The sequence below is a fragment of the Filicampus tigris genome, chromosome 22, assembly GCF_054856515.1.
Source record: "Filicampus tigris isolate MCC_2025a chromosome 22, RoL_Ftig_1.0, whole genome shotgun sequence".
NCBI lineage: Eukaryota > Metazoa > Chordata > Actinopteri > Syngnathiformes > Syngnathidae > Filicampus > Filicampus tigris.
In genome coordinates, this window is record NC_141238.1 from 6904420 (window position 1) to 6919939 (window position 15520).

The 15520-nt window shown below is 43.0% G+C and overlaps 1 long non-coding RNA gene across 4 annotated transcripts in view; it reads right to left on the minus strand.

Annotated features, from left to right (window-relative positions):
• LOC147126728 (uncharacterized) overlaps positions 1-15520 on the minus strand; it is a 175703-nt gene that overhangs the window by 151023 nt on the left and 9160 nt on the right. For all 4 annotated transcript variants that reach the window (XR_015084817.1, XR_015084816.1, XR_015084818.1 and 1 more), the window contains exon 4: positions 8436-8483. This is a non-coding gene — a long non-coding RNA (uncharacterized LOC147126728). The remainder of the gene's footprint in view (positions 1-8435; positions 8484-15520) is intronic.

Here is a 15520-nt window from a genome sequence, read left to right on the forward strand (position 1 = left end):
ATCAACACCAAAGCCAGTTGCACGTATCATCGCGAAACTTGGCATAGCAAAAAAAAAAAGAGAAGTGCTTGAGCAAAAACAAAAATCCAAAGAGGAATTATGCCAGAAAAGGAACAGGAACTCTAGCTTTTTTTTTTTTATTTTTTTTTTTTAAATGGCCATTTCCAATAGTCCTTCAAAGAAAACTCAGACGCCAAAGCCAGTTTCACTTATCAACATAAAACTTGGTAGTCGGGTCAACATGAGAAACCCACCAAAAAACTCTCCGTAGACCATGTCTAAAAAGACACAGGAAGTCGGCCATTTTGGTATGAAGCAGCCATTTTAGGCTTATTTTGGCAAGATTGGAGAGTTATGTCAAATCATATATTTAATATATCTGAATACAACTTTACCGACTCACCTACTGCAAGGTCTTATTATACTGCCTAAATATTACTCATTTGGCCTACATTATACCGATACATTCGAAAATTAAATAAGTGACGTACCCTAGTATTAGCGAGTACGTTCAAACGTATTTGCCAGTCCAAGATTTTCCGGGGGAATATAAACGCCTCTTATGAGACGGAACCTAGCGAAATGAAGCGAGACATGGACTCTCCCTCTTGTCCCGTTGGTTCACGGACATAAATGCGCAGCCTGAGCGCGGCTAAGCCTCCGTGCGCCGAGGTTCTTTACAAGGCCCGGGAGAGCCCAATTGCGAACCGCAAATGAACACAGGCCCATAAACGCAGACGGAGCTTGACGTTGACACACGAGCCGGCCAGAACGCTCCAGTTCTGCGGGACAGCTTGAGCCAAAAGGATGTTTGCGATGTCAACATTCACCCTGATGGTAAAAGGCGACTTTAAAGACACATTGTAAATCCACATGCGGTTGCTATTGTTTGATAGCAAGGCCTGCAAAGGACATTTTCTCACAGTGCACATTCATCTCGATGTAGTCCTGCTAAAAAATCCTTTCAGTTAGTTACCCAAAAACAGTTCACGTTTCATGCGGTGCAGTACTTCAAGAGTGGAGTAAAAAAATCTTGGACTGGCAAATACGTTCGAACGTACTTATAAATGCTAGGGTGCGTTACTTATTTAATTTTCGAATGTATTGGTATAATGTAGGCCAAACATGCGCAAGTCAATACCCTGTGGTATTGTTGGGGAAAAAAAATGACCTTTGTAGCATTTGGCCTACAAGTACGTTGGAACGTATTTGCGAGTACGTTCAACCGTATATGCCCGTACGTTCGAACGTATTTGTGAGTAAGTTCGACTGCATGAATACGTGTTTAAATAAGTATGTTTGACATATTTGCTAGTCGAAATGTTTTTTCTTCCACATTGGCAGCTCCCGCGCATTTTAGCTTACCAACGGTATCCCTCGATGGGGGGTGTTGCGCAAGATCCAATCTTAAGCGTACGGTATTTCAAAGGGTATTATTACGTGCTACATGTCAAATGCTGTTCCTTACATTTCACTACAGCACTGCAGCACTGTCACTCAGAGTATTTTTTCCTCTGTACTATGTACAGGCCGAAATGAGTGTTCCTCATATTTTTTATGTAGATGTAGGTTGGTGTGTATACACATGTGTATATACACATGTTACTGCGTATATCTACATAGGTTTGATTCTAAATGTTTGCCGTCAATGTTATACATTAATGGCCACATTATGCCGCCGCCCCTGTGTGACCTATATCTTTGCTACTGTAACAATGAAAATTTCCCCACTGTGGGATCAATAAAGGCATTCTTATTCTTATTCTTATTATTAAAAGAACACGGCAACGGTCCTGATCCTTTTGCCAATCAATCGGTCCTCAAATGGAGCCTTGTGCCATTTTTCCCGCCGCAGCGTGCCAACTGTCACTTGACGGACAGAAGTACGCCGTCTCCAAACTGTTCAATAAATAAACACGACGGCGCAGGAGGACAGCTTCTCCTCTCTCGGCGGTGTGTGCGCACGCTCGCAAAAGTGTCAAATCCGCGCAGACAGTGACAGACAGACGCGGTGTACCTGTGTCACACGTACACACTCGCACATGGAGGACGCTTGTTATTCAGTTTATGGATTCCTCTTCTTTTTTTTTTTTTTTTTTTTTTCTTTTGAGTGTTGAAAACTTTCAAACCATCCTGTTCTGCTTTTCATCGCAACGCAGTCGCGGCAAAGACCGCCGACAAAAGTTGACGCTATGACCTCGGCGAGCGCGGTCATCTTTTGTCGGGTACCTCTCAAAAAAATGTATCGGTTTCTTTGTCGGAGGCACAAAAGAAAATCCCTGAAAGAAGACGGACCTTGTGACTGGTGGAGCCCTGAAAATGAACAGAGAAACAAATCTGACCTTTGGATTCAACCACCGCAAAACAACTTTTGCTTTGACGCAGGCGAAAAAAAAAAAGTGCTGAAATAGTCCTTCACTTTGACGATCTTGTGTTGAAATCAATGAAAAAAATGTATAGCAACCGTGCTTTTATTTGAAGGACAAAATTGGTTAAATCATTACAATCGCGTTCATTTTTGCTGCGATTGTCTTCTCACCCGAGCTAGCAAAATAATATCGGGGTTGAATGTAAATACGTGGCGTGCAAATTATATCCTGTGAGTCGTTTCTGCTCGTAACGAAAGATCGAATCGCTGTTTTGCAGGGAAATCGCTTAAATTTGCAGACTGCCTCATTCAACCACCTGATTTCAACACGCATGCACGCATCAAACGGAATTAGTTCCCCTCGGATCGGCGATTGTCCGAAAATGGACGGGCGGCTTGTGTGTTCCGCAGCAATGACAGCTGTAAGGGGAGGAAGGCCAAAGGGGGGGGGGGGGGGACCACACAGGAATAAACAAACCTCAGGAGGGAGGAAAAGGAGGAGAGAACGACGGATGCGGGTTGACACTCGCTACGTCTGCAAGTCTTTCGGGGTCTTTAGGAAAGCGATCGCCCCTCTGCCCGTCGCCCCTCGGTCTGGATTCCGGGTGGACGTTGGAACGGCACCAGGAGCCGTCCGCCCCGGTCAAGTTGTCAAGTAGGACCCCGAGGTGGGAAAATGAGCCCGGAGATTCACTTAGATGCACACTCTTGGTCCAAAGGGGGGGGGGGGTCAAGTAAGTGTTTGGATAACAGGGACACGATATAATAAGGTCATCCAGAGCAGTCATTCTGAAATTATTCTCTATGTAAACACTTGCCTTTAACTTTTAAAAGTCGATTTGCATTTCATCTTTTACGAGCTATTTGCTTTAAACTGAATCTTAATCGCGATGGATTTTACATCTTTTACGCTTTTTCTTTTTTTTTTTTTTTTTTTACGTTATTTCGTCATCTCCGAAGGGTTGAAAACAAGCCTATTTTTGGACCAAGTGAGGACTATAAAGTACTGATTTCAGATGTCAGCAATAAAAGTAAAAAGTCATCCGAAAATCTAATAAGGTAAAGTACAAATACGCGAGTACTTTATTTTCTACTCCTACATAGTGAGTGTGTATCCGCACGTGTGCCTCCAGATTTTTTTTTTTTTTTTTTTGTCCAAGCAGGGAGCATATTAAAAGACATGCAAAAGACATACAAGCGTGTGTGAGCGCGCGCGTGCGCGTGTGTGTGTTGGATGCGTCCCCATTTTTTTGCGAGCCGCCCGTTTCCTCCCCTCCGCAAATCTCGCAGTGACATTTGGGAACAATTTTGAAGTGCGCCCGCAAAGGTTGTCAGGGGATTAATCTCATCTCACGCTGGGGCGAAAGAAGCAAAAAAAAAAGAAAAAAAAAAAAAAAGGATTCCTCCAAGAATTAAACACAATTTACCCATCAAGACAAGTCTTTCAGGACAGGAGACAAGCATAAATAATATCTCCTCGGTCCAGATTCACTCATTTACAAGCTTAGCATCTCCAAATGTTATTAGCGGCAATGACGAGGTTAGCAGAAGGCGCTGTAGGGAATGATTTGTTATCCGGGCGAGCAGCAGCCGGGAAAGAAAAAGCACATGTTGGAGCGCTCCGATAGAAACAGAGACATACCTGACACCCCCCCCCCACCACCACCACCACCACCCTCCCCCTCCCTTCCCCTGGTTCATCTCTTCCCACTCCCACAATGCAACGGCGCTCACCTCGGGCTGGCAGATCCCGAACTTGGCATGGCCCTCGCTAATGTTCTTTTCCCTCCCGTCTCATTTCCCCCCCCCCCTTTTTTTTTTTGCTTTCCGCCCCTTCCGCTTCTTGCTGTATTTCTTCCCACTCGAGGCTTCAAACATCAAATGGGACATTTGGGAATCTTGGCATCGCGCTCACATGTTCGGTTCAAGTGAACAGCGACGTCTGTGTGGCTCTTTCAAAAAAAAATCTGTTTTTGTCGCTTCTGACGATCCATAGCGGACGTCTTTGCTGGAAATAATCCAGTAATTAATGAATGTGTTGATTATTTGTCGATTAATCGATCATTTGGATTTTTAATGTATGTTTTAATTTCCTTTTTTTTTTTTTTTTTAAATCAAAGATGCAATTCAACTTTTCGGGATGTTTTTTTTCGCCGATTCTGGTCATGCCTTAGTTTTTATCTCTAGCAAATCCAGATATCATGATATTAATAATATGACAACAATAATAAAATATGTGATATGGTAATATATTTAGGAATATTTATGAATTAAGGATTAGGTTTAGCAACAGGTGGAAACTTAAAAACAAATAATGGCGAGAGGAAAAAGTCATTTTTCAGATTGGCGTAAAAAAAATAGTTTTGAGGACACATAAAGCCATCCCTGATTAAAAATTGCTAGCGTTATTTACACGTCAAATGGGTTGAAAAAAAAAAAACCGTACGTAGAAAAACAAAATGCAACAAAACTGGTATTGAAGTACACAGTAAGTACTTTAGTTATGAGCCAGATGGTAGCGATTCAACACACAAAAAGTCACAAACGAGCGAAATAATGTTCTCGTTGCGATATTCAGTCAAAGTCTCTGAGGCTCTTCCAAAAACGTGTTTGTCACTTCGCTTTTGCTTCTCCCGCCAAATGTTTTGGTCCGACTCAAACTTTTTCCCGTGAATAACAAGGTGCCTCCTGAATTTGGAATGCTGCACCTTTTTTTTCCTAAGCTGACAAGGCGCTAACACCCCGCGTCGCGACGCCTTTTTGTGCCCGCGTGTGGGCGTGCGTGCGCGGACGTGTGCGTGCGCGTGTGTGTGTGTGTGCGAGAATATTTTTGATCTGCGCTGGCTGTTTATCTTGCCGGAACAGGAGTCTGCCGTCACTCCAGCCCCTTTCTGATCCTGACAGATGAGTTCAACCTGCAGCCCGCAGCCACCGAGGGGAAGAGAGGCGAGGGGTGGCGGTGTCGGGGGGTGGGGGGGGGGATGCTTGGCGTGGGTTTGTATGCAAGAGAATGAACAGATGGATACAGGGAAACGGAAATAGGGGTGAAAGTCAAGGAAAGAAAGGCAGAGAAGAGTGGAGGAGAACAGAGAGGCTGCTTAGCCTCACCTGCCAGTCTGTGTTAGTGGGGATGAGCCAGAGTCGCTGCTTCTGGAAGCTTAGTGTCAAAGGTGGGACTGCAGGGCTCTGTCTGACACGCGTGTGTGTGTGTGTGTGCGTGTGCGTGTGCGCGCGCGAGAGAGAGAGAGAGAGAGAGAGAGAGAGCGCGGGGGGGGGGGGGGGATGCGTTTGTCTTCGTGCCCAGTAGGGGTTCCCCCTGCACCGTCCCCACTTCGCACCTCCTCGCGAGATCACCTCCGTCTGTTGCCGTCACTCGGGGGAGGTGACTCGCAGCTCCGCAAGGGACCGGCCGAGACGACGTTAATCTCCGGCCGACTCATCGGATGATATATTTGTTGAACTTCTTCTTTTTTTTTTTTTTTTTTTAAATAAACGTCAATAAAAAGTTTGTTTCTTCCCCGTTATTTATCATTGTTGGTGTGAGAGTGTGAGAGGGGAAAATTACAGTACTATTTCAAAAAGGTTGCTTAACATGAGCAATCTTTGGGGTCCTCCCACCGATTTGAATGAAATACAGAGGTACCTAATCTTCATTCACACGTTTCATGTATTCCAGCATTATGCTCAAATAACTAACTCAAAAAAAAAAAAAAAAAAAAAATTATATATATGCACACACACATAATTGGGAGACTCATTTAAACCGCATTATGACAAATGCATGTACAGCGCATTTTTCCGTCTTTTATGAGCGTAGGAGGCTCGGGGGGGTGTTAACGTGTACAGTAGCAAGGGAGCACAAACACATGTCTTGGGGGTCTCTGCTATTTGAACCAGTCTATTGAAGCGGAGTAATTGGGGGCACAAGCGACGCGCCACACTGTACGTCGAGACCGATTGCTATTGGCGTTTGGGACCGCCATCCGTCCACCTAAACATGCACTCTTTCATCCGGGCCCCCGTTTTCCTTACATGAGCCGTCGTCACCTCCTGAACCGTCCATTCACTGCTCGCCTCGAATGGGAAGGAAGCTCGTTCCATTCACCGTCGGATATTTTCGCAGAGAGGCCATTAAGAGAATGTAGCCTAAGCGCGGGGGGCGGGTGGGGGGGTGGTCGCACCTTTAGCCCCACCTCGCCCTGGCCCCGGAATGGGAAACAACAGCAGGTCTTTATACAAACTGAATATGACATTTTGTCCCGCACAGGGTGTCAAAGGGAAACCTTGACTGGGTCACCTTGTTGTTATATCCGGCAGCTATACTGTAAATGCGGGATCATTTCATTTTCAAACAGCCCAAATTGTCTGCAAAGCACCCAGCAAAGATGATTGTTGGCTGATATTTGATTAGAGCGCTTGCGTCTTGTTTAGCGGTGGAAAAACGCTGACAGGCCCGCGACCTCTGATGGAGGGAACGACTCGATCTAGCCCGTTCTGCTCAGAAAGAGATCGGCCCTTTTTTTTCCCTTTTAATCTCCCATCCTGCTATTTACTGGAAAATCGTGTCTTTGCCTTTGTTGTCGTGAACGGCTGTCTGCCTTGCACACACTCAGATTGGAGATTGCAATGGCAAGTTTGGCTAAGGAGAATTGCATCATTTGTGTATATTTTCGATATATTTTATATATATTATAAATGATTTGATATGATTATGTACATTATATATATATACATAAATATATATATATACATACATATACATAAATATATACATATATATACATATATATATATATATATATATATACACACACACACACACATCTATATTTATACATACACACATATATATTTATATATACACACATATATATATATATATACACATATACACACACCAAAAAATTTTACATGTTAGCAAATCTGCTTCGAGGGGTTGCGATAGCTAAAGTCTTCCTATAGCCACTGTAACGTCATGTTGCTCTTCTTCAGACCACAGACTAATTGAGAGTGAGCCAGCAGCGCCTCTGCTGGTCGTAGCAAGCACTGCACACCATCCCCCCCCCTCCCCACAGCACTCAACGAAATTCTAAAAACAAATTCATCAAACTCTTTTCTGATGAAACAAATGCAGTACAAATCGCTGCGTTTGAATGAGATGTATTTTGTTAGTTTTTTTAAAAAGGCCAAACCCCACGGCGTGGGGGGGGGGGGGGGGGGGTATGCAAAAGTGAAAGCGGGAGACGGCGATGGAAGTTCACCACCAAGCTGACAGCGAGCAGGCCTGACATTTGGCCTCTCGTAATTAGGCGAGCGCCAGAATCTGTCCCGCTAAATCTGCGCTCGGGATCATTATTCTCGACGGTGTTGACTCCGCCGCGCCCCGCCCGCTTAAGCCCTTCTCAGCGAGCGACCCCCTCCCGCTTGCCACCCCACGATCCACCCCTCACTTCTTCTCTTGTCCGTAAATATTGCAGCCAAAATTACATTACAGTTTTGAGCTTGCCTCCCCCTTAATTGCTCGCCCTCCAAACACAATCTGCTTTGGCAATACATAAGATGCTACGGGAGTTAACAGCGACAGTGAGTTGGCAGCGGGGGAGCCGAGCGGCGGTCTGGGGATGCGGGGGGGGGTAAATGGAAGTTGGGGGGTCGGCGGTGCACCGAGACGAGGAGATAAAGTGCGGAGGAGAGTCGGAGAGGAAGTGATCACACGCGGACAAGCTGGGGAGCAGCAGGCAGATGCCACCAAAGCAAGCATCCACGGAGGGAAGAAAAGATTTCAAAAGAATAGAAGCTTTGCTTCGATTGACATCTTTATGCGTCCATAACGTACAAGTCACAAATACTATTCATTGACTGTCTTGAAATTAAACGTGAAAATGTCATAATTGTGATCTTTCAGCCGCATTAATGGTCGAAAGAGCTTTGAGATTTACTGTACATTGGCCTCGTTTAACCACAAAATTCTGGCATTTTTGCGGCGTCAATATACATTTGAAAAACACGGCATGGTCTGAAATACGAAACCCCGAGACAAACCCGGTTAAAGTTGACTCAACCTTACCTGAATTTTCGCTTCGTCGAAGACCAACTGTAGTGGCTTGTGCACCGCCTGGAAAAAAAAAAAAAAAAAAAACCTGACGTTAAAATTTAAGATCACATTATCACGCTCCAAAATGGCGTCAATTTTTCTTTTCGGACGCCCCATACAATCACCGTTCTCGAAAACAATTTCTGTGTGAAATCACAACCAATCGGCGGGTGTAATTATAAATTATACAATGAGTTCAAAAAAAATCCAAAATGATCTTGGTATGGTACAGGAACATTGCATTGATGCGGGTGCTATACAAACTTCGAAAGCTAGCTTTTCACGTTTCCGTGTTCGAAATCAGGTGGCATATTTCGCGGCGAGTCCAAAAAGGCATTAATATTCAGCCGCGTTGCCACCCTCTCTGTCAGCGCCAGGTGCTGTGAATCACTAATGTGAGCCTTCACACGTTTGTAATGTACACAAAACTAATGCTCTCACAGGAGCGCTCGGCTCCTCGCACGCATTTAGGGCAGGCGACATAACACAACTTGTGTAAGATCACTTATCCTGTTGCTTCGCTTTATCGCCCGCGCAGGGATTGGTTGAGGAATGTTTCAGGGGCGACGGGGGGAAACACGATGTACGAAACGTGCTTGTGGAGGATAGAAGACGGGTAACGAACTGTCACTGGGCGTTTTGGGGGATTTGTAAATAAAGTCGTTTACAGACAGACTTTCACCAATCTTAAAGCGGAAGTTGACGCAAACATATTTTTTTTTCAATATGTTTTATGCAAGCCCACTAGTTGAAACATTCTGATAAATATTGCGTTTGTGGGATAAGTGTTAATCCACTCGTTTTTAGCCATCTCCGGGGGCGGCCATTTTGTCTCCTGTCGACTGAAAAATGACATCACAACTGCTCGCAAGGACCAATCGCGGCTCAGATTCAGAGGACCCGTCAGCTGTGATTGGTCATTGTAAGCAGTTGTGATGTCATTTTCAGTCGACAGAAGACAAAATGGCCACCCCCAGAGATGGCGAAAAACAAGTGCATTTTGCTACTTAACTTGTATTCCACAAACGCAAAATTAATCAGATATTTCAACGAGTGGGCCTGCTGGGAACATATTCTTGAAAAAATTATGCTTAGGTTGACTTCCGCTTTAAAAAAAAAAAAAAAAAAAACGTTACGGTTATACGTCAGGTATTTCAAGGTTATCATAGCTAAATAAAAACAAGATAAGTAAAAATAGTATTGAGAAAACATTTTTGTTAATAAACGTAAAAATGAGACTGCTTTCAAAAAAACGAAAACGAACAGAAAGTACGCCTTGCATTTATAAAACGAACTAAAACGATAATTAGGGAGCAAATGGCCTTTGTTTTCGTCTTTGTAAAATAATATCATACATACAGTTTATGGGGGTTCATGTTAAATGTTTTTGTTTTGGTTTTGATGCACGTCTGGACAGAAGAAGGAAGGTCAACCAATTGTTTGACAATTGTCGATTATTACACTATACTTTTTTTTATTTATTTTGCACTTGACAAATACTCCATATAGTCACCGTCCTGTGAAAAACACTTCAGTCCAATTAAAAAAAAAATTTTTTATTTTCACGTTAATGCGATGTCTGTCACGCGAAACCCCATTCACGTAAAAATAAGAAAAATGGGGAAAAAAAAGGACAGCAACGATATATTGTTTCAAAAAACTAAAACTAATAAAACAACTAAAACGAAGCATTCTCTAAAAAAAATAACAACTGATGTCCACGCCTTAAAAAAAACAGGTTTAAGGTCAATCATTTGGGATCAGAATAAAAAAAATAAAAAATAAAAAAAAACTTTTTTTTTCCACCGCTAAAATCACTCCTTTTCTCTTGCCGAAGTGTCGGGCGAGACAAAGTTGCGTCTTGCCGAGCGAGCCCATCACAAAGCGTCGGCTAATCTGGGAGATTGTGACAGGGGCTCGCTTCCGCCATAAGCCTGCCTGCCCGCCATTAAACGCTAATCCTCGCGGCTGATGATGAGCGAGGCGGGGGCGGTGAGGGGGATGGGGGGGCGGGGGGGGGGGGGGGGTCCTTTGCTGTCACCGCCGAGGTTGCCTGTAAATATCAATAACAAATACGAAAAATGTGGCATGAGACCCTCCATCCAGCCCGTTTCGGCCCCTCCATCCTTTATCATGAATGTGGGGGGGGGGGTTGGACTGGGAGTTAATCTCCGTCGCCGTTATGACAGTCAATTAGCAGCGAAGAATGTAGTTGGACTGCTTAAAAGTAAACGCGCATGGTTTCATGTGTGAGTGGCGACGAAGTGGGGGGGGCGGGGGCGGGGGGGGGGGGCGTACTTTCTGTGTATGTGTGTGTGTGTGTGTGTGAGTGGAGATGTTCTACAATGACAACTATCTCTCTGTCAGCTCCTCTGGAGAGCAGATGGGACATGAGCCTGCCAATGAGACAAGAAGAAAGAGTGTGTGTGTGTGTGTGTGTAACAGTCATGCATATGCACACACACATGCAAAAGCGCTTGTGTGTGTGCGTGTCTTTTCTGTACATGCTGCGGCTTCCCGTGCTTCCACATTTGGACAGTTTGACGAGCGAGTTGACAGCAGTACATTTTGTATGTGACATGAGTCATAGGGAGCGATGCACTTGCGATGAGAATGAACGCGGTGTTGTTGCGTGGACATCAAGTTGAATTTGCAGGCCCGACACGCGTTCTAGGGAAAACTTTTCAGACGCCTTTATCAGATGACATTTTGGAGGAATTGAAAGTGTCCGCCAATTACTGGCGACTTTCTCTCTATTTTGGTCAACTTTTGTTTTTCGCACTTTTTTTTTTTTTTTTTTTGGGTTTTACTCTGATCGATGGTGCCAATAATGAATGATCTAAGAGCAACAGATGGATCATTTTTGGTGTTTGCGACAAGTCCGCCATCGGTGCCAATTTTTCCCAAAAGTTTTTTTTTCTCTTCACTGCAAGACAGATTGTACTTATCTGCTCTTCCGTTCACTTTATGGGCTGTTTTTTCTTTTTTTTTTCTTTTGAAAGAATTCCATTCAAAGAGCTGCGTTTGCTTTTTGTGAAATAGAAGACCGGTAATTAAAAGAATAAGTCCATAAATAAAGCGCAAAATTCATTTAAATGAATGCAAATGTCCTTAAATACATTTTGAAAAATACAATTAAATCATGTAAAGTCACGCCGTATCACTTTGGATTTGATTTCAGCACAGCTTTTGAGTGGAAAGAAATGACGGAGACAAATGCCAACCTGATGGAAGTCAGAGAATTTTGAGCACCTGACACTAAATATGAATATGGATGGAAAGTGCGTGTCGCAATCGGTTCATTGGCGAAATCCATCAAAAGCTCTTTCTCAGTCTTCCTGTTGTTGTTCTATAGCATCCGGTGTAAAAAAAAAAAAAAAAAAAAAAAAAAAAAAAATCAGTCCGTAATCACTGTTCTGCTTGACCTCATTTTTTCACAAAAAGCTGATTTTCTCCATATTTGGTCAGAAACCGGTGTTTTTTTTGGGTGAAACCAACTCATGTTCAACTGCTAATTACTAAGAATGAAAAATGCAAGAAACAAACAGGCAAAATGCTGCGAACAATAGTTTGGCACGAAAATGAGAAAAGGTCAAATCAAATTTATGAATTTGTACAAATCACTGTTTATTTAATTTTGACTGAGACAAACCTCTGGAACAAATGTGTTCTTGAAGGTCATTTTTTATGTAATACAACGCTTGGTGCGCTGTTTGATTGTTTAACCATTTTACAAGGTTCTTTGGAGCATTTTAGTACAATTGCAGATGACTTCTAAAGGACAAAAGAGTTTACGTTTGCTTGTTTGATGTAAAAATCGGATAAACAGCTGCAGGTTTTAACTTGCCCGTTGAGGTCAAGTCATTTGCTTTTGATATGTCCTTAGCAGGATTTAGCAGACCCTGGACAGAAAAAAAAAAAAAAAAAAAAAAGAGGTATGGGAAATCAAATGTGTTATCTTCAAACATGCCGAGAATACTTGAGGACAAATAAATCGGACTTTGTGGACTTGTGGAGGAAAGCGGGGGCAAAAAAAGACAGCAGCGCAAAATCATCTTGGTCGGTGCCAAGGAGGGCAACCGCCGAGGTGCCCTGAACCCGAAACCAGGAGGCTAAACTGGGCCGCGGGGTGTCCTCCCGGTCCCTTGGATGCCTTTCCCAGTGGCGAGAGGATCCGGAGGCCGGTCCATGAAATGAAAAAAAAAAAAAAAAAAAAAAAAAAAGTCGGCCCAGGGGAGCGGGACAAGTATGCGTGTTCATGTGGTAATGCAATCAACATCACATCCGACTGCAAGTTATGAAGGCGCACTTGTGCCCATAAACCCCGCTGAACTGTGCGCAAACATTCCTGTATAGATAAACATACATAGTCTGTTTTTTTTTTGTTTTTTTTGTGTTTTTTTTAAGCCTTTGGGTGAATGCACATCTGTTGGGGTGGCTTCGAAAAGCAAAGCTGAAGAAGAACTTTGCATTATGACAGGGGAAGTAATCAATAGATGCTTCGGGTATAATTAACTCATTCACTGCCAATGACGAATTTACACGTCTTTTCACAGTCCCGCCATTCAATTCGAGGAACTAATTTATATATTTTTTTAAAAATTCCAAACGTTAGGGTAAAAGAGGGTCTGAAAATGTCTGGCAGTGACTCTTAAATATGTCTTAAATGTCAAATAATATAAATACGACTCACAAATGAATATTTGGCTTTTTTCAGGACGAAGCTAAAATGAACTCTATGCGGGTGAACTTCATTTGACCTTCCTTAAACTTTTATTGCAGTTGGATCCTTTTGTGGCAAAATATGCTTGAATGTAAGCAGAAAGTGACTGTTAGGAGTGTTATAGGTCACATTAAGTGCGTTGAATAGTTTTCAAATGTGTCACCAGCACGCCATGGGTGTATTTCTCTGTGTGCGTGCTAATCACCTGTAGGCTGCTGGTCGAAGGGGCTTGTCGAGTGAGGTTGAGTGAGCAGCACACACATTTTAAAACACACACACACACACACCGACGCGTGTCGCCGCCAAGTCCACGCCGGAGCCAAGACTGTGTGTTTCGAACAAGAAAAAAAAAAAAAAACACTTTGTTTACGCTTTAGGGCGAAAGAGGGGAAAGTCATCGCTGCCTTCCCAACCGAGACGTCGACACGTGGAGTCAGCGTCTCGCGGCCGACACAAGCCGCTTCGCAAAGTCCGCTTTCATCCCAAACGGTAGGGCTGCTCGGTTATGAGAAAATTATGAATCAGGATTATTTTGGGTAATCATTGAGATCGCGATTATTCAAACGATCATTTATTTCTTGGGGGCAAAATAAGAAAATGTTTAACCGTGAAAAATATGAAGGGAAATACATTCATTTGAAACGCTATAATTATGGAAAATTCTCACAATGTATCATCAAATAAAGGTGCAAATGTATAAATTAAAGTATGATTTCCTTGAGTAAACAAATTTGCCAATTTTGTAATCGTGGAGTGTAATAATCGTAATTGTAATTGAATTTAGATTAATTGCACAGCTTTTGCGTTAAACAATTTAAACTTATTAAAACGCACACGCTTCAAGCTGTTTGTCACTACCGGTTGAAGGTGAACTCAAAAAACTGATGCATAAAACAAAAATTAAACACAAAAAGAAACCAAGGTCCACTAGCTTACTGCTAACATATAATGGGAAACGGCATAGACTGGCTAACGTATTTAGCATAGTTGTAATTATAAACCTTCACTTGCTACTTTAATAAATGCGTCACAGATCACAGACTTAAATTAAACTGTAGCTCTCTGTAGTTGGGGATCTTCTCTGCCTCTTCCTCTAAATTCTGCTGCATAGCTTCATGCAGAGCTCAGCGCTGCTCGTCATGTTGTGGCAGAACATGGTACTACACTGGAGGTGCAAAAGTCTAAATTCGGATTGTAAAAAAAAAAAAACGTTGAAAAAAAAAAAAAATCACAATATATTGGTAACGCGAACGATGGACTGCTTTCAAAGGGAAATGTCTTTTCTTGGAAATAATCCCGCAGGGTTTGGTGGGAGTACATCTGTGGATAGGGACGCTTAATATCAGATGCTATTTTCTTTTTTTTTTTTTTTCCTCAGAGCATCCAGAAGATAAGGACACGCCCACCCAAAACGCCCTCAATCTGATCAACACACACACACACATCTATTTTTTTTTTTTTTATCATTTATCCCTTAAGTCGTCTGTTTTTTTTATTTATTTTTTTTTTTTTTTGTGTCCGTATAATTCCTTTATTCTTCACACCCAAATCAAGTGGCTCTGCGCGCGGAAGATAAATAGGAATTCCAAAACTCCAATGGTTCATTTGTCATGGTGTGAATTTCCAAGAGTGGAATCTGGAAATAGCTCGAGTGTTCAAGCGCAGTTGCAGCCTGGGGCTCGGTGGCATGTAGGAGGCTTTGGTGATATTTGCTTTTTGCATATTTTCTACTAGGGGGCTTTTTTTTTTTTTTTTGGGCAAGGGGGGGTGGGGGGGGTATCCACTTTTCCCGTTGCAAAACACACAGAATAGATTGTATGTGTGTTCTAAGCTTCTCGTCGTAGGAGGCTCGGCCCATTATTTTGCTATGACATTACAGTTTTAATTGAATTGAATGCAATTTATTCTTAAGAAAACTTTTAATTAAGTGCCGTATGGACAGATTGCGGAGTGGTGGCCTCCGTGATATTCCCGCGGGGACATTTGCTGCATAATTAAGAATATGAACTGTAATGACACACTGAGATTTCACGGGGGGGAAAAAAAAAAAACTCTCCAAATAAGCGACGCAGCGGGGAAGCCATTATTACCCAGCCACGCAGGGGTTTGGACGGGTTCTCCAGGGACCGTGGGATCCCTGGAGTGGAACCCAGGGAGCGGTGACATGGAGAAAGCGCAATGCCAGGAAGGACGGAAGAAAAGGGGGCGGGGGGAAAGTGGACAAATGGCCATGACGCCCACAAAAATCAGCTTTAACTCTGTTCTGGTTCATCCCAAATGCAGCTTGAGGTCGGGGTCGGTCGATTTCGGCAATTAGATATTTAATAAATCCATT